The 19,446-nt window shown below is 37.7% G+C and overlaps 1 long non-coding RNA gene across 2 annotated transcripts in view; it reads left to right on the top strand.

Moving 5' to 3' along the window:
- The first annotated feature begins 1,209 nt into the window (after positions 1-1,209).
- The window catches only part of LOC103105535 (uncharacterized), an 80,498-nt gene continuing 62,261 nt past the window's right edge, over positions 1,210-19,446 (top strand). For both annotated transcript variants that reach the window (XR_459296.3, XR_459295.3), the window contains exons 1-2: positions 1,210-2,689; positions 16,877-17,000. This is a non-coding gene — a long non-coding RNA (uncharacterized LOC103105535). The remainder of the gene's footprint in view (positions 2,690-16,876; positions 17,001-19,446) is intronic.

The raw sequence follows: 19,446 nt of genomic DNA, 5'->3' as shown, positions 1-19,446 counted from the left end.
GCAATCCATTCTAGATGTGGTATGGAGATTTTGGACTGCCCCGGGGATATCAACAAATGTTATCAGAATATGTCAGGCATGTGACATATGTTGGAAATTTAATCAGGGTCATTTCAAGAATGTAGCATTGGGAGGCAGACCTTTAAGCTATATGCCTTTCCAATGTCTGCAAATTGACTACATTTCCATGCCTAATGACAAGGGATTCAAATATGCATTGGTTATGATAGCTTGAGTGACAAGATGGGTTGAGGCATATCCAACTAAGTGTAACAACACAGCCACAGCAGTAAAATCATTACTAAAATAATTCCTAGATATGGCATTCCTGATACTATAGACTTGGATCAGGGGATTCATTTCACTTCTCAATTCCTGCAAGAAGTATATAAGAACTTGGGTATAAAGAGTAGTTTGCATGATATGTATAGTCCTCAGAGTTCAGGGCAAGTTGAACAAATGAACAAAGAATTGAAAACAACCATAGGAAAACTCTATGCAGAAACATATGGACAGATGTTCTTCCTTTAGCTTTATTTCAACTGAGGATAAGATCCAGAAGTGACTTGCACATCTCCCTGTTCAAAATGCTATATGGTCAACCTTTGTGGCATGGTAGAAGAGCAAAACTATCATATGTATCCATGCTAAAAGGAGAATGCCAACTCCATACCTATTTGGTAGAAATACAAAATAGGTTGGAGGAATTGAGAAAGCTAGGATTATTAGTACAAAGGGTACCACTAGATTTCTCACTATATAATATCAAGCCTGGAGATAAAGTGTATGTGAAAAATTTTTCTAGAGAAACAGCAACCGAACAGAGATGGCTAGGCCCTCTAGAAGTGATTATGATTATTCTCACTTCAATTAAAGTTACTGGAAAATATCTGTGGTATCATGCCTTGCATGTAAAACAGAATTATTCCCACAATATTGACAGCAACACAGAAGATGTGGAAGAAAATCTTGAGTATAATGCATGAGAATATAGAAAAACTCTGAAATATGACCAAATGCCCCCAAAATAACTTCAATACTCCCCACAAATGAGAGACATGAGAGTACAAGAAAAGACAGAATAAAAGTACTGCAAAACAATGATGAATTAGTCCCAGGTATCAAGAAGAAAACAAAAAGTACAGATCTCTGTTAATAATGAAACAAGGTTAATTAACAAGAAAAACACATCTCTGCCAAAACATGATTTCTATTTATACCAACAAGAAAATATAAATCAAAGAGAAAAGAAAATTTCTATCTCCAATAAGATTCAAAGATCGTAAAAATCTTCCAATATTAACATCTCAACGAAACCAAATTTCCATGAAATCAAAACCCCATAAAACTAGACATCAAATTATAAAAGTCAATAGCAAATTTCAAATTTATAGGACATGTTTAAAATCCAATTAGTATAATGTATTACATACACACACATGAAGGATTTCACAACTTGAAAAGCAAACATCCACTCATAAAGAGTTAAACCAAAGAAGACTGACATGCACACATGAAGAATTCATACTTTCATGCATATACACACATGAAGAAAAGTCAATCTTACCCACATGCATACTAAAATCTTACACACACATGACCCTGTATGTTAAAATCAACAGAGAACACAGGACTTCAATCAAGGTGAGACGACAGACAACATGTGTAACCTGAACAGATGAAAACCCCAAGACATGTATGTTTTCTACAATCAACACCAAGGACACTGGAATAATTTGGAAATTAAAGACTGATGGTGAAGGGGTCACATAAGAATTCATCATACATGTTAACTTCACATATAGGTACATGCATATACAGTCATACATAAAGTACAACATAAAGAAATCTCATGGAAGGGGTAAGTAACAACTCATAAATAATGCACACACATAATTCATATTGACATATTTTTTAGTTTCTGCAGGACTCGGGCAGACAGGAAGATATACAATTTGAATGACTTTTGAACAGAACTCATATGCAAATGTAACATAGCTAGGGAAGTTGAAACTCAAGGTAGATAGGGACAGATTGCTATTATATCTATAATTAGTTAAGAAACATGTTTACCTTAGGAATCGATAGTGTTATAAAAGCTCTTAGAATATGTCATACTTCATTGAAATAAGAAAGTTTACTTTGTTACAAAACTGTTTTGATTGTTGAATCAGTTATGTGTGTTCAAAACATATTTTTGTATTGAATTTATTTTTTTCATTTCCTCTTCCATTTTCCTACAATCCCAAATCTTATATTAGAAGTTAGATAGATTAGAATAGTAAAGATAGATTAAGTTTTTATTTTGGGGGTTGTGGAATATTTAGGATAGTATATTCTCATAGAATAGACAGAATGAATTAGAATATAATTTTGGTAAGTATTATAAATATGGTACAAAAACTCTGGTTGACTTTTGTGGAAAAAACTGAAATGGAGATTTTGTGATCAAGAGAAATGGGCAAAGACAGAAGAAAAGAGATGAAATGCAAAGAAGATGAGCTCAGGAAGAACAGATGGAATTCTCCAGACCCAGTGGGGGAGGGGAGAATTCCATAGAAGGTTCAAGAGGAGGAGCAGTTAGCCAGAACAGTTTCTGGTCTGGTCACTTCAACATTACAAAACTTAGAAAAAAAAAGAAAGCATCTTGGAGAAGAGAATGATCAGCAATGACTAAGAATGAACCAAGGTCAGGAAGGATGGTGATGACAAAAAGATTATTCAATAAGAAGGGGAAAGGAAATGCCTTGACATTGATGTTTCATCAGGAGCTGGAAGTTAATGAGATTTTGGGTTTTGCTTGTGCACTTAGGCATTGAGTGAGAGAGCAGTGAGAGTTTATTCTTACTAGCCATTTCTCTATGACTGGATTGCATTTTGTTTTTGATGTTCATAGAAAACTCAGTCTGAAAATTAGTACAACAGTGTATGCCTTGGAGAAAGTTAGGTGACTCATTGGATAAAAGTTCCAGGACTGAAGATGGGAGGTTCTGGGTTCAAATTTGACCTCAGACACTTCCTAGCTAGGTGATGCTGGGCAAGTCACATAACCTCAGTTGCCTAGCCCTGACTGTTTTTCTGCCTTGGAATCAATACTTAATCTCTATTCTAAGACAGAAGGTAAAGCATGCCCTGAATATAATCATGCAAATGACAAATAATGCAATAACAATGAGTAACAAAATCAGAGCCACTTTGTAGACATAATGGGGAGACAGTGTGTTCTAATGGTAAGAGCATTGAACTGGCACCAGCAGACCCGGATTTAAACCCTAACTCAAGGTGACTCTGAGGGAGTTAATTTACTAAGGAATATAGGCTAACATCACTCCTTAGAATCACACCTAAATTCTTCTTTTTGGCTTTTACAGCTCTTTCTAATATGATTCCTCCCTCTCTCTTCCCAGTCTTCTTACATGTCATGCCCCTCTACACACTCCACAGCCCAGCCATCCTGGCTGGCTTCCTTGGCCACATACTGTGACTTTTGTGCTGGCTGCCCCTTATGTAGGGGATGCTTTCCCCCTTCCTTTATGCTACTTAGAAGCCCAATTGGCTACCTTCAAGATACAGGTGGCAAGCACCACCTTTTGTGATAGACCTTTCCTTATCCCCCCAGCTCCTAGAATCTCTCCATCTAAGGTTACCTTGTGAAGGAAGTACTAAGTTCCTTCCGGTCCAGCCTCCTCAAACACTTTAACTAGCTGGGTAACTGTGGGCAGTTCATTTGACCTCTGCCTGCTTTAGTTTCCTCATAGGTGAAATATTCTATTACCTCTGTAAGATGTAATGGAGCCTTCTTCCTAGAGTTACTGTGAGGATAAAATAAGATATTTTATTTTATTCATTTTTCTTTTTCTTTTTTTTTAAGTTTTGGAAATTTTTAACTAATTAATTAATTAATTTATAATATTTTTCCATGGTTACAAGATTCTTGTTCTTTCCCTCCCCTACCCACACCTCCCTCCCATAGCTGATGCACAATTCCACTGAGTTTTACATGTGTCATTGATCAAGACCTGTTTCCACATTATTAATGTTTGCATTAGGGTGATCGCTTAGAGTCTACATCCCCAATCATATCCCCATTGACCCATGTGATCAAGCAGTTGTTTTTCTTCTGTGTTTCTACTCCCATAGTTCTTTCTCTGGATGTGGACAGTGCTCTTTCTCATAAGTCCCTCAGAATTGTCCTGGATCATTGCATTGCTGTTAGTAGAGAAGTCCATCACATTCAATTGTACCACAGTGTATCAGTTTCTATGTACAATGTTCTCCTGGTTCTGCACCTTTTACTCTGCATCAATTCCTGGAGGTCATTCCAGTTCACATGGAATCCCTCCAGTTCAGTATTCCTTTGGGTACAATAGTATTCCATCACCAACAGATACCACAATTTGTTCAGCCATTCCTCAATCAAAGAACATCCCCTAAAATGAGATATTTTAAAAGAACTTTGAATGCTTTAAAAAGTACCATATAAATGCCAGCTATTATTAGATATTTATTTACATGTTATTTTCCCAATTAGAATGTAAACTCCTTAAGGGCAAGGCCTGTATTTATTCTTTCTTTGTATCCTCTACTAACATGTTATGTAATAAGTACTTAATAAGTGTTTGTTGATTAATTAATTTATCACTTGGAGAGGTCTTAAGGGCTGCTCCCAGGCAATACATGTATCAATAGAATCTTTTAATTATGATGAACCAATTTGGTTGTACATTCCCATGACCTCTCCTCTCCTCTCCTCTCCTCACCCCCAAATACCTCTAACCCACTCCATCATTAATCATAGTAGCTCACTCTTTTTAAGGTTACAAAGCATTTTTACACAAATCATGTGATGAATTAAAGGGAAAGTCATAAATGCCATTGTATAGATGAGAAAACTGAGTGATATAGCTTAAGAAAGGCAGTTAGATGAGTAAATACTTGTAGCAGAAAGAACTCTGGTTGGAGAATCAGAATCAGGGCTCAAACCCCAAGTTTGACAGGTACTTGTTGTATGAGCACAGGTAGAGTCCTGCATAACCAAATAAGATTTGTTTGGAGGCGCTTAGAAGAAGTGAGACAGAGACAGAAACAGAGAGGACAGAGACAGAGAAAGTGTGTGTGTGTGGGGTGAGACAGAGAGAGAGAAAGAGAGACAGATGGAGACAGAGGCAGAGAGAAAAAGAGAGACAGATGGAGACAGAGACAGAGAGACAAAGAAAGAAGACAGAGACAGAGAAGGAAGGGAGCAACATTTCATTAAGAATGGGGCAGGGAATAGATGATGTGAAAATGTATCTGGGAAATCCATCCAGTACAAACATATTCACTGCCAAACTATAAAATTGTTAAATCCATACCACATGCGCCTATTACTAAAAACATCTTGCTAAAATTGCATGCTGGAATGGAGAGGAGCAGAGTCCAAATCTTGTGCATGTATGTGTGTCCCTTCTCTGGTTTCCTGGAGCACTTAGTATCCATACCACCCATACTGACACTAAGTCATTGTATGCCTTGTGTTGTTAACACAATTTTTTAGACCCCTCTTCACCTTGGAGAAATTTCTTCTTTCTACGACTCAGTTTCCTTTTTGGGAAAATGGTGTAATTGTGCTAGATGACTTCCGAGGGCCATTCTAACTTTAAAATCTGTGTAATGTTAACCTTATTTTTTTCTAGCTAGACTGGAAACTCCTTGAGGGCAGACTTCTACTGTCTCCCCAGTAGAATCCAGCACAAGATGAGGCACACAACAAATATTCAATGAAAATTTACTGTATTACATTGAGTTGAACCAAACTACCATAATACTGTGTCCTAGTGTGAAGTGTTTTGTGAGCAAGGAGGGACTCTAAAATAAGTATAAATATAACCTTATTTATATTTATAATAAATTGTAAAATACCAAATATTTAGCAAATTTTGATTCTTTCTCCCCTAGCAGGAATCACAAGTTCATGAGAGCAGGAATGATTTTCTTATTTGGGTTTAATTAAATGAATTGAATTTATTTCCTTAACCTGTGGGCTTGATGACAGTTCAGACTATAAACAATTGCTGATAGGCACAGATTAATAATAAAATCTTAAAAGTTGACCAGGCCCAGTGAGATTCAGTGCTCTACCATTGGTGCAGAGCTATCCAGTCATTTTTAGCCATGTCATTCTTGACCCCATTTGGGGTTTTCTTGGCAAAGATACTAGAGTGGTCTGCCATTTTTACAGATCAGGAAATAGGCAAACAGGGTTAAGTAAGTCACCCAGGGTCACACAGCTAGTAAGTGTCTGAAGCCAGATTTGAATTCAACAAGATGAGTCTCCAACTCAGCACTCGATTCACTACCTCTCCTGTTAGAAACTGTTAAAAGCAGATTTTGAACTACTTTCAGTGCAATGCTCACAGCCTCCCCATTCCACACTCAAACAATGTCTTTCCTCTCTGATTCTGGTGCCTGCTTAAGAAATTCAGATTTTTATCCTAAAGAGGAGAGCCAACAAAACCCAATATGTTACGCTTTCCCTTCTGGATATCTATGTTCTTTGCTGACACTACACAAACGAGGAAAGACTATCGGTCTTCTCTTATCTGGAATCCCTCCTCCCTCACTTGTTCTTCCTTTTCCCTCTTCTCTTCTCCTTCTTCAAGCACCCAGTGCTTTTACTTGTCAAAACCCACTCTCACAAAAGGATCTGGTTCCTACTAAGGTTTCAATGCCTAATAACAATTTTTAAAGCCCTTACCTTCAGTCTTAGAATCCATACTTAGTATCCGTTTCAAGACAGAAGAGTGGTAAGAGCTAGGCAATTGGGGTTAAGTGACCTTCCCAGGGTCACACAATTAGGAAGTGTCTAAGGCCAGATTTGAATCCAGGTCTGACTAACTCTAAACCTGGCACTCCATCCACCATGCTACCTAACTGCCCCTCCAATCACAATTTAAAATATCAGGAGAGGAAGAGGGTGTTCATTTCAATGGTTCTCAATGAAAGGTATGAAGCTCTCAAGGTTGAATTTCAGCCATCTATAAGGAGGTGGTAAGATCAGGAGTGTGATAAGATGAAGGGATTTATGTATAAAACTCATTTCATGATGCCTTGTTATTACTTATAGCCTAAGGCCCAGGACAGCAGCTTTCTATTAATAATATGTGACCCTGATTTCCAGAACACTGTTTTCTTTCCTGTGATACTCCTCCCTCAGGGCAAGAGAGTTCACCCACTATTGCCTGCCTTTCTTCCATTAAACAAGTTTGAGTCAAAGTCTAAAAAAGCTTCACTTACCTTTTTATCCCCAAGCTGGATAAGGAAGACCTAAATTAACCAACAACAACAAAAAAATAACAAGGAACCCTATGATTATTTTTACCTCCATTTTCTTTTCTTTTCTTTATTTTTTTTCCTCAAAAAAGGGGGTACCAACCTTTGTCTTCTTGGAAAGCCAGGGGAATAGTTAGATAAATAAACCACATTTACCTCCTCTACTTTTTTTCTAAACAAGCATTTATTATGCAAAATGCTTTACAAACACTGTCTCATTTGATCCTCACAACAATCCTGGGATTACCAACTAGAATGTAAAGAGTTCAGCTACATCTCTTTGAGCAGCTAACTAGTTGTTTGTAGAAGAGACTGAGGCCTGTTTCTTCCAACAGAGATCAGAAGTGTAGATCTTTTTTTAATTTCAATTTTAATTTTTTTTCTGGGTTATATGTATATTATCACATAAACCATATTCCCTTATTATTAATTTTTAAGTGAATAATCTTAGAAAACCAAAACCCCAAATCATATACCCAAAATAACAAGTGATAAATCTTATGTTTTCATCTGCATTCCTACCCCAACAGTTCTTTCTCTGGAGGAGAATAACATTCTTCTTCATAAGTCCCTCAAAATTGTCCTGGATCATTGTATTACTCAGAGTAGCAAAGTTTGATCATTCCTCAATATTGTGGTTACTGTGTATAATGTTCTGGTTCTGCTTATTTCACTCTGCATCAGTTCATGGAGGTCTTTCCGGCTCTTTCTGAAATCATCTTGTTCATCATTCCTTCAGCACAATGGTATTCCATCACCATCATGTACCATACTTTGTTCAGCGATTTCCCAATTGAGGGGCATCCCTTTAGTGTCCAATTCTTTGACACTCTGAAGGAGCAGCTACAAATATTTTCATACAAACAGATTCTTTCCCATTTTTTTAAATTCAGAAGTGTAGATTTGGGGTACAGCCAGGGGGTTCAGTGAATTGAGAGTCAGATCTGGAGATGGGAAGTCCTGGATCTGAATCTGACCTGGCATACTTCCTAGTTGTGTGATTCTGGGCAAGGCACTTGACCTTCATTGCCTGGCCTTTATGATTCTTCTGCCTTGGAAGCAATACATAGTATTGATTTTAAGACAGAAGGTAAGCATTATTTAAAAAAAGGGAGAGACAACTAGGTGGCTCAGTGCATTGAAAGCTACACCTAGAGAAGGAGGCCCTGGGTTCAAATTTGGCACGAAATACTTCCTACCTGTGCAACCCTGGACAAATTACTTAAACCCCATTGGCTAGTCCTTAACACTCTTCTGCCTTGGAACCAATATACAGTATTGCTTCTAAGACGGAAGGCAAGGGTTAAAAAAAATAAATTGGGAGATGTGTGAAATTTGACTTCAGTCCATCTCTCCTGATTCCTAGGTTTTTCCTGCCCCTGCAAGCCTTCAAAATACGCTTTGGTCTAGATTGTAAATATCTTGTGGACAGGGATCAGTGTCTTAGATTTTTTGTAACTCTAGAGTTTAACAAAATACCTTGCACAGAATTAATACTTAGCAAATGATTATTGAAATTGAACTTGTTCGTGCTCCAGTATGTTCCTTTTTTCTCTCCTTTGCCCACAAAAATACCCATTCCTTCAGGAAATCCAAAAAAAGTCTGATGAAGATAAAAATAATAAATAAGGGTTTTTTTAAAAAGTAAGTGGAATAATTAGAAAGTTAAATAAATTTGTGGGAGTGGGACACATTGGTGAAACACATAGGTATGCATCTTGCTTTGTGCCTACACTGTCTTTGAGAAAAAGGAAAAGAATTTTTTTTTAAACCTTACCTTCTGTCTTGAAATCAAGACTGTGTATTGGTTCCAAGGCATAAGAGTGGTAAGGGCTAGGCAATGGGCGTCAAGTGACTTGCCCAGGGTCACACAGCTGGGAAGTGCCTGAGGTCAAATTTGAACCTAGGACCTCCAGTCTCTAGGCCAGGCTCTCAATCCACGGAGCTACCCAGCTGTCCCCAGGAAAAGGAATTTGAGTTGTCTGCAAAACAGTATTAATCAGGTGCTTAGGGTTGAAACATGAACACCCCAAAGTTTGAAAATCTCAACCATTATGGGGAGTATGGGAAATTTTGTAGTGGCTTTCATTGAATGTGAGAGAATTGTATTTCTGCCTCAGCCACGTGTCTGTTATCTGTGTTCAGGGTAGGCTAATCTCCCTGTTGGATGAAAAGATGAAAGGATTCAAAGAATGCCTGTCCACATGCCAGGTTTTAGGGAAAATGATTTCTTACAGAAACAGAAGTGAGACTTCAATGGGAAAGAAAGGGATTTGAGGTTGAAGAAGGGAGATTTGAACCTTGTCAGGATGATGGAACATGGAAAAATGGTATCCTGGGGAGAAAAAGACATTATAAGATTAGCACTCTCAGATGAGAGAACTAATAAACAGTAGAGAAATAAGAGAAGAATGGTAATAATAGTTAGTGATTCTCTGAATCCTGGTGCAACTATGTGTTGGTCTGATAATAATAGAGAAGTCTGTTGCCTTCCTGGTATATATATATATATATATATATATATATAAGACATAGCAAACTTTACAAAATAGATAACAGTTGTCCCCTTCTGTTGATGCATTTGGGCACAAATGATACTTCCAGTAGCAGTTTATTTATTTATTTTTAATGTTATTTTTATTAGCATGAAAAACCTATTTCCATATTGGTCATTGTTATAAGTGTAAACTCATACATAACCAAAACTCCCAAATAAAACCATAAATAGACTGATGTGAAAGACACCTTTCAACAGTTCTTTCTCTGGACGTGGAGCACATTAATAGTACTCCATTGCCAACATGGACCACAATTTGTTCAGCCATTCCCCGACTGACGGACATTCCTTCAATTTCCAATTCTTTGTCACCACACCCATAACAGTTTAAGACATATTGTCAGTGACTATGAAATCTTGGTCAGGAAACTGAAGACCAAAGGGACACAAACTACGTTTTTCTTACTTTTGCCCATTAAAGCCAAGAGATGCAGAAAAGAAAAATTAATTTGGGAACTGGACAGCTGAATAAAAAATAGTGCCTGAGAATGGAATTTGTATCTCTGGGTTATAGTTACAACACAGGACTGACAGATTCCCTACCAGAGATGGAGTATACCTGGAAGGTGTCTTGAAAATCTAATCAAAAGGGAATAGACTACTTATATATGTCCCATAAATTAGATACTTTAGAGAAGGGATTCTTAACCTGGAGTCTGTGAATAGATTTTAGGGGCCTATCAGCTTTGATAGGAAAAAAATTACATATTTATTTTCACTAATCTCCAAGGAAAACATAGCATATCCTTCAATTATGAAAATTTTCAAACAACAGTCTACCTCATCTCTCTCCTACCTGTCATCCATTTCAATAAAGAAAGAAAAAGAAAACCCCATTTTACAACTATGTGTATTTAAGCAAAATAAATCCCTGAATGGGCCATATCATGTGTGTGTTTATGTGTATACGTGTATATGAATCTGCATTCTGACTTTATCACCACCTCTCTTTCAGGAGAGTTTTATCATGTTTTATCATTAGTCCTATGAGATTAGTTGGTCTGGCAATAAAGACTTATTAAGTGCCTACTATGTGTCAGGTACTATAATAGTGCTAAAGATGGAAAAGAGTTAAAAGATTGTTTGCCCTCAAGAAGCTCACAATCAAAAGAAAAAAACAAGGAAACAACTATGTACAAACAAGCTATATACAGGACAAAAGGAAATAAAGAGGCAAGGTGAAGCCTGAAGAGGTACTGGGAAACATTTCTTGGAGCTATTGCATTGATCAGAGTTCCTAAGTCTTTAAAAGTTGTTTGTCTTTTATGGTTTATATTGTTTTCTTGGTTCTGCTCACCTCATTCTGCAACAATTCATATAAGTCTTCCCAGGTTTTTCTAAAACTATCCCTTTCATCATTTCTTATAGCACAGTGGTATCCATCATACACAATTATGATAACTTGTTTATCCATTCCCCAGTTGATGGGTACCACTTCAGTTTCCAATTCTTTTCCACCACAAAAAGAGGTATTATAAATATGTTTGTATATTCTTAATTAGAGTTTATTTTTCTTAGGACTAATCCCTCCCTTAATCTATCCTCCCTCATATTATTCCCTTTGCCTATCTCTGCTTCCTCTCCTGTTTTCCTTTCAAGTAGAATGTATTTTTGTAACTATGTGTGTATTTTCAAATGAGAATGAGGTTCATACCACTCACTCCCTCACTCCCTTCCTCATTGTTTGTATAGACTTCTATTTATACATTCTAGTTATGTAAGATGCTTTCTCCCATCTTTCTTCTTCCTTCCTCCCCTTCTTCTCTTCCCTGTCCATTTTTCCATTCTATTCTGGATTTGATTCTTAAGAGGGAAAGACTGGTTGCTATGATGGAAATGACAGGGATTCTGGTGACAGGAAATAGTATTTTTTTTATTGTTTTGCTGATTATCTAAACCTGAGAAAATGTTAATGTAGATTTAACTAAAAAGTGCATCATGAATACATTTTTCCCTTGGAAAGGAGGATCATAGAGTCTGTGATAAAGAAGGAGAGGAAATGAAGATATAGATTGACATTTACCCGAGATTTAGGAGAAGCAGATTCCTAGGGGTTTAGAGGGAATACAGATTCCTCCAGACTAAAATGTTTCAGGGGAAATCAGAACAAGAAGATTGCAAGAAGTTTAGGAATGAAATTGTGAAGACAAATAGAGAAACAATACCATTGAAGAGGAAAGACTGAATTGTGTTGAAAAGCCAGATGTGGATGAGCAAGGAATTTGCTTTTAAAGAGACAGGTACAGAAAATGGAAGCAAAGCTAAGGAATAGAAAGTGTGTAGTGGTGTGATATAAATATTCAGGAATGCTAAAGCTCAGAAAGAATTGAGAATGATAAGTGAGACTAAGGACAACAAGAAGGGCTGGGCTTTGTTCTGGTGCTTTGTATTGTTTTGCCTCTATTGGGGGGAAAAGAAAGGAGAGCATCTTTACTTAGGGGGAATGGGATGATGATAACTGATAACAGAGAAAAGGACTGCTCAACTCTTTTTTGTGGAATTTTTTCTACAAAGGAAAACTATATTTACAGGAAAAGTTGAAATTACCTTTATGTTCTGGAAATGACAGAATGGAAATGCTTAATGGAGTTGATCCTCAAGAAAATTGAGACAGAAAAGCACACCTATGTGCCCATGGTGAACTTAAGTCATGGTCGCATTTGGGGAACAATAAAAAGAAAAGTCTGGCAAAGAAATAAAATTCATTTGGCCAAAAAAGGTTGTCATATATGGATATAATGGATTGTTGGACTTTAGGAAATGATGACTCTGGGGTAGCAAGGTGCCTCAGTGGGTAGAGAGCCAGGCCTAGAAACAGGAGGTCCTGGGTTCAGATGTGACCTCAGATATCTCCTAGCTGTGTGACTCTGGGCAATTCACTTAATCCAGTTGCCTAGACTTTGATGCTTTTCTACCTTAGAATTGATGCTAAGACAGGAAGTAAGGATTAAAAAAAGAAGATGAAGAAGACACACATTGGGGCACAGAAACTTGGCTCTTTCTAGGCTTGTGTCTCTTTCTAGGAATAAGCCTAGAAAGAAAGATCTACTTCCTGGTACAAGTTCAGTAGAGCCACTGTTTAAATTTTTAGAATGAGCAGTTATACCTCAGAAACCAGCAAATGCCACAAATCAGGGCTTAATTTATTGTATTATTGATTATCTAAACTTGAGAAAGTGATGGAAAATGTTAATAATTCAAATTTAACTTAAAAGTACATCATGAATACATTTCACATTCTTGAATAAACCTCCAGGTTAGGAGGTAGAACTAGCACCAGAGGCCTCCCCTCCCCAAAACACTCAACATGAAACCTTGAGCATGTGGTCCAACTGTGGCTCCTTTCACTGTAGTCTATTGTCTCCTCAGTTTAGTGAAGAAATATAAGAGGCAGCATAAGTGCTTACTTTTTAAACCTGTACTCTGTTTCAGGCCCTAGGCTGAGCTCTGAGGATACAAAAAGGGCAAAAAAGATTTGTCCTTGCTCTCTAGGGGCTCACAATCCAACAGAGGCATATAATGGAGAATATAAACCATTATGTACAAACAAGATATTGATAGATAGATATAATGATAAATTAGAGAATTAGATAACAAAAGAAAGGTACTAGAATTAAGGGAAATTAGAAGAAGTTTCTTCTAAAAGATGGGATTGGATGTGAAGGAAGTCAAGAGACAGAGATGAGAAGGGAGAGAATTTGGGGCACTGAGAACAGTAACTGACTATGCCTAGAGTTGGGAGTTGGAGTGTCTTGTGTGAAGAGCAACAAGAAGGTCCAGGCATCTGGATCAAAGAGTAATTGGTGAGGAATAAAATGTAAAACTTTTGTAAAACACTTTATACATCGTCCCAAAGGTGTACCTGATGTTTCAGTCAATCTTGAAGTCTTTCCTGATTGTGATCATTTGGTTTCATCCAATGACCCACTTGATTAAGGACTTCTTGGTATCTACTTTATTTTTTATTGTTTCAAATAAGATGTCTTGGCTCTCTGTGATCATATGATTGGGAATGAAGGAGGAAACCCCGATTCTTACTTGTAAAATGAAGCAGTTGCAGTAAATGTCCCATGAGGTCTCCTATCTCAATCTAGATCTCTGTTTCTACAAGCCTATCCATCAACAAGAGAGCCTAAATAACCCACTATAACATAGTTAGAACCAGATCCCTACTTGTTCCTCAGTGATCAAATCTAGTAGGATGGGGCTGGAGGCCCAGATGGCACCTCTTTCTTTTCCTTATCTATCATGATCCTATTCAGGAATGGTTCCCATTTAGGGCAAGGATAATTCCCTCCTGGGATGTGACATTGGAGCCAGGATCTTGCTTGTCCATTAGGCAGCCACTGAAGAGGTGGAAAGGGGCTGACTAGTGATTGGGATAAGGAAAGAAAGACAACCGATTCTGAATAACTATGTGGTTCTGTTCCTATATCTCTCCTCTCTTGCCATACATCTTTGGTTAATTTACTTAACACTTTAAGAATTCAAGGTCCTGTTCCATCCTACAGCCAGTGATGTCAAAAAGAAGAGCGGATTTATACCTGCAGTAAATTAACAGTAAAGCTCAATTCAATGACAACTGTAGCTCTGTGTCCAAAGCCCTCCAGTGCCAATGGTGAGGACCATTTCATCTCCCATCTCCAAGTTTAGTGGGCTTCAATTTCTAGGATGGAAGTAGCTCTGGAAATATGAAATATAAAGACCCTTGTGGGGAAAGTACTCTGCAGCCCAGCATCAAGCAGTTGTTCCTGCTTTGAACTCACACCCAAGTTCTAATAACTTGAGTTCTTTTTCCTCAGATGCTTGTCACAGCTATCCAGTATTTCTCCTAGTCCTTTGTGCCTGAGTAACTCATTCTGTCTCCTATTTCTGCCTTCACACAGGCTGTCCCTCACCTCTGGAACACATTCCCCTTTAACTTCCACCTCTTGGGATCCCTGTTTTCAAAGGTTACTTCCATGTGAGGTCTTTTCTCAGCTGCTACTGCCATATACCCCTCAAATTACATTTTTGGGAGATGTGACAAGTAGAGGTACTATTGGATCCCAAAGCCTAAATGAGAGCAGCTAGTTGGTGCAGTAGTTAGAACACTAACCCTGGAATCAGGAGGATTTGAGTTCAAATCCAGCCTCAGACACACATTAGCTATAGAGCCTTGAGCAAGTCACCTAATGCCACCTACCTCAGTTTCCTCATCCGTAAAATAAGCTCAGGAAGGAAAGGAAAAAACACTCCAATATCTTTGCCAAGAAAATCCCAAACAGTGTCATGAAGAATTAGACATGACTAATGGACTTAACAACAAGAGTGTAAGTGTAGCACCACACTTTCTCCCTTTCTTCTAAAGGGCTCCCCTCTGCTCTGGATCCATGTACACCGGAACTGAGTTCAGTTCTAAAGAATGTTGGCCTTTAGTGAAAGACCTTAAATTCCCTTTCTCACATCCTTTTGTTTCTTACTATCCCATTCCAGAGCCTCCAGGGAAAGTTTCCTAAAGCTTCAAGTTGGCAAATATGAAGGATCTCCTAAAGTAGGAGTTGGTGGGAGAGATGTAGAAAGATACTCAATGAACAATATAAATCAGATGTTTGTTGTTGTTCATTCATTTCAGATGCTTTGGGACTCCATGTGGGGTTTTCCTGGCATAGACCCTAGATGAGCTTGCTAGCCTTCTCCAGCTCATTGTATAGATAAAGAAACTGAGACAGAAGGTCAAAAAGATTGCCCAGGGTCAAACAGCTGGGAAATTTTTGAGGTCATATTTGAACTGTCAACCCCAGGGCTGGCACTCTAGCCACCTAGCTACCACTACTTCAATGCAGATGTTTTCACTATTTCTTTCCCATGCATGAATGTCTTTCTTCTTATATGCAAAGATAGGCTCTAGAGCCAGACTTAATACTTATGATTTATCCTCTCTGGTTTTCTGCGTTTGCAGCATTTTACAAACTATATTTTATTTAGGTACAAACTATCCATGGGGTATAAGGCATGGGTTACCTTTCCCTTTCTACAGGTAAGATACCCCTTCTTTATTAGGTGAACATTTTATTTACTGAAAGGGACAAGAAAAGGACTTTTTTGTTTGTTTGTTTTGGTGAAACACAGAGAAATGAACTTTTAGGAGAAACAAACAATTCTGAAAGAACCTTAGAGGAAATGTCACCCAGATAAAAGAGGAAAGATGCATAAAGTTTTTAAAGAACCAGAGTGAACACATGCTCAGAAGAGGAAAATCTTGATTGATTAGAGATGGCTTTTGGTAAATTGCCTTCAAGTGTCTGATCTGCATATGACAGTTTTGAGTTTACTGCTGAAGTTCACTGAATCAAAGAACTGTTTGGAGGCTACAAGACTATCTTCTATTAACCATGTCATTTCTAACAGAAATAGGAAACCCAAGATAGGGGTGGATGACTATGAAGAGGTCCTGATTTGAAGCCTTAGAAACTCATTGAGAAGACTCAAAGAAGTTACTTTGAAAAGAGACACATAAACTGATGGAGCCAAGAAGCCAGAAGGAGCAAAACTGAGCAAAGGTGATAGAAGCCAGTGGCACTGGAAAAAAAAATAACAGAAAGTGGACATTGTTCAGACCAGATGATGAATGACAGAAAGACTGCGGATGAGGTTGGGAGCTGATCTAATTAGTGGAAAGCCTTGATTCTGAGAGCTGACTGGAGAAAGTAACGTCCTATTTGAAGAACTACATGAGACAAGGCTGTTCTCTATCACCATCTTCCGCTCAAGAAAATGGAAACCTCTCAGGGACTTGCCTATGATGCCCTTTATTGTCCTCTTTAGCAAGAGGAAATTATTCTAAGCTTACATAGAACAGAACTGGATAACTCTATAGATTATAGAATTCAAGGGAAATGATTTTCACTGAAAGACTTCTTTGGGATATAGCTAATGGAGCTGACCTGGGAATCTCTGCATAACTCAGACTTAGTATTAGTATTAGCCAAAAAAAAAAAAAGAGCTAAACATTGCTTCATCCAACAGGAAAGCATCATGAATCTGCAAGAGAACAGAGAGGCCCAGAGGAGACGTCCTGCCCAGGAGGTGAGGCATAGTTCAGACTGTTCTGTAAAGAAACCACAGACATCCAGCCTGGCAGAGCACAATTGTGAGTTACTCTAGGGACATGGTACATAGGTTTCTTTATTTGTGTGTCTCACTTCTAGGTTTCTGCAGGTTTTTGCCAACTCCACACTTCCTTCAGATACTATGTACTTTGATAGGAGAAAGGTGGCTTAAGTTTTTGAGTGGACTTTTATATTTTTATTATTCTTGCTTTTGCTTTCTATTTAATGTTTCATGTTAAATGAATGTGATTGATATTGATTTGACTTAAAATTTTTAAAATTTATTTTAAAAAGCATTTATTATCTCTTCCTCCTAATACCCCTCAAATGAACAATAAAGAAGAAAAAGAAAATGCCTCATAACAAGTACACATAGTCCAGCAAAATAGTCCTCACATTGTCCACATCCCCAAAATATATGATATTCTTCATTTTAAGTGTATCATCTCTTTGGTGGGAGGCATGTGTGTTATGTTACATATTTAGTCCTCTAGATTCATAGTTTATCTTTTCATTTATTATAATTCTAAAGACTTTCAAAGTTGTTTTTCTTTATAACGTTTTCATTTCATTTTATTTTTTTTTTAAATTTTAATATTATTTTATTTGGTCGTTTTCATACATTATTAACTGGAAACAAAGATCGTTTTCTTTTCCTCCCCTCCCCTCCCCCCCCCCCCCCGCCTTTCCCTCTCCCATAGCCGACGCATGATTCCACTGGTTATCACATGTGTTCTTGACTCGAACCCATTTCCCTGTTGTTGGAGTTTGCATTATAGTGTTCATTTAGAGTCTCTCCTCAGTCTTATCTCCTCCAACCCTGTAGTCAAGCAGTTGCTTTTCAGCGGTGTTTTTACTCCCACAGTTTATCCTCTGCTTGTGGGTAGTATTTTTTTTTTTAGATCCCTGCAGATTGTTCAGGGATTGCATTGATACTAATGGAGAAGTCCATCACCTTGGATTGTACCACAATGTATCAGTCTCTGTGTACAATGTTTTCCTGGTTCTGCTCCTCTCGCTCTGCATTACTTCCTGGAGGTTGTTCCAGTCTCCATGGAACTTCTCCACTTTATTATTCCTTTTAGCACAATAGTATTCCATCACCAACATATACCACAATTTGTTCAGCCATTCCCCAATTGAGGGGCATCCCCTCATTTTCCAATTTTTGGCCACCACAAAGAGCGCAGCTATGAATATTTTTGTACAAGTCTTTTTGTCCATTATCTCTTTGGGGTACAAGCCCAGCAGTGCTATGGCTGGATCAAAGGGCAGACAGTCTTTTATCGCCCTTTGGACATAGTTCCATATTGCCCTCCAGAATGGTTGGATCAATTCACAACTCCACCAGCAATGAATTAATGTCCCCACTTTGCCACATCCCCTCCAGCATTCATTACTTTGCATAGCTGTCATGTTAGCCAATCTGCTAGGTGTGAGATGATACCTCAGAGTTGTTTTGATTTGCATCTCTCTGATTATAAGAGATGTAGAGCACTTTTTCATGTGCTTATTAATAGTTTTGATTTCTTTGGCTGAGAATTGCCTGTTCATGTCCCTTGCCCATTTGTCAATTGGAGAATGGCTTGATTTTTTATACAATTGATTTAGTTCTTTATAAATTTTAGTAATTAAACCCTTGTCAGAGGTTTTTATGAAGATTGTTTCCCAATTTGTTGCTACCCTTCTGATTTTGGTTACATTGGTTTTGTTTGTACAAAAACTTTTTAATTTGATGTAATCCAGATTATTTATTTTGCATTTTGTAATTCTTTCTAATTCTTGCTTGGTTTTGAAGTATTTCCCTTCCCAAAGGTCTGACATGTATACTATTCTGTGTTCGCCTAATTTTCTTATAGTTTCCTTCTTTATGTTCAAGTCATTCATCCATTTTGAATTTATCTTGGTGTAGGGTGTGAGGTGTTGATCTAAGCCTAATCTTTCCCACACTGTCCTCCAATTTTCCCAACAGTTTTTATGAAATAGTGGATTTTTGTCCCAAAAGCTGGGATCTTTGGGTTTGTCATATACTGTCTTGCTGAGGTTGCTTGCCCCCAGTCTATTCCACTGATCCTCCTTTCTGTCTCTTAGCCAGTACCAAATTGTTTTGATGACCGCTGCTTTATAATATAGTCTGAGATCTGGGACTGCAAGATCCCCTTCCTTTGTATTTTTTTTCATTAATTCCCTGGATATCCTTGATCTTTTGTTCTTCCAAATGAACTTTGTTATGTTTTTTTCTAAATCAGTAAAAAAAATTTTTGGAAGTTCCATGGGTATGGCACTAAATAGATAGATGAGTTTGGGTAGGATGGTCATTTTTATTATATTGGCTCGTCCTACCCATGAGCAGTTAATGTTCTTCCAATTGTTCAAGTCTAGTTTTAGTTGTGTGGAAAGTGTTTTGTAGTTGTGTTCATATAGATCCTGTGTTTGTCTCGGGAGATAGATTCCTAAGTATTTTATTTTGTCTTGGGTAATTTTGAA

This window comes from Monodelphis domestica, chromosome 1, assembly GCF_027887165.1.
Source record: "Monodelphis domestica isolate mMonDom1 chromosome 1, mMonDom1.pri, whole genome shotgun sequence".
NCBI lineage: Eukaryota > Metazoa > Chordata > Mammalia > Didelphimorphia > Didelphidae > Monodelphis > Monodelphis domestica.
The sequence above is the reverse complement of the archived record's forward strand: the minus strand, read 5'-3'. Positions and strand labels throughout refer to the sequence as shown.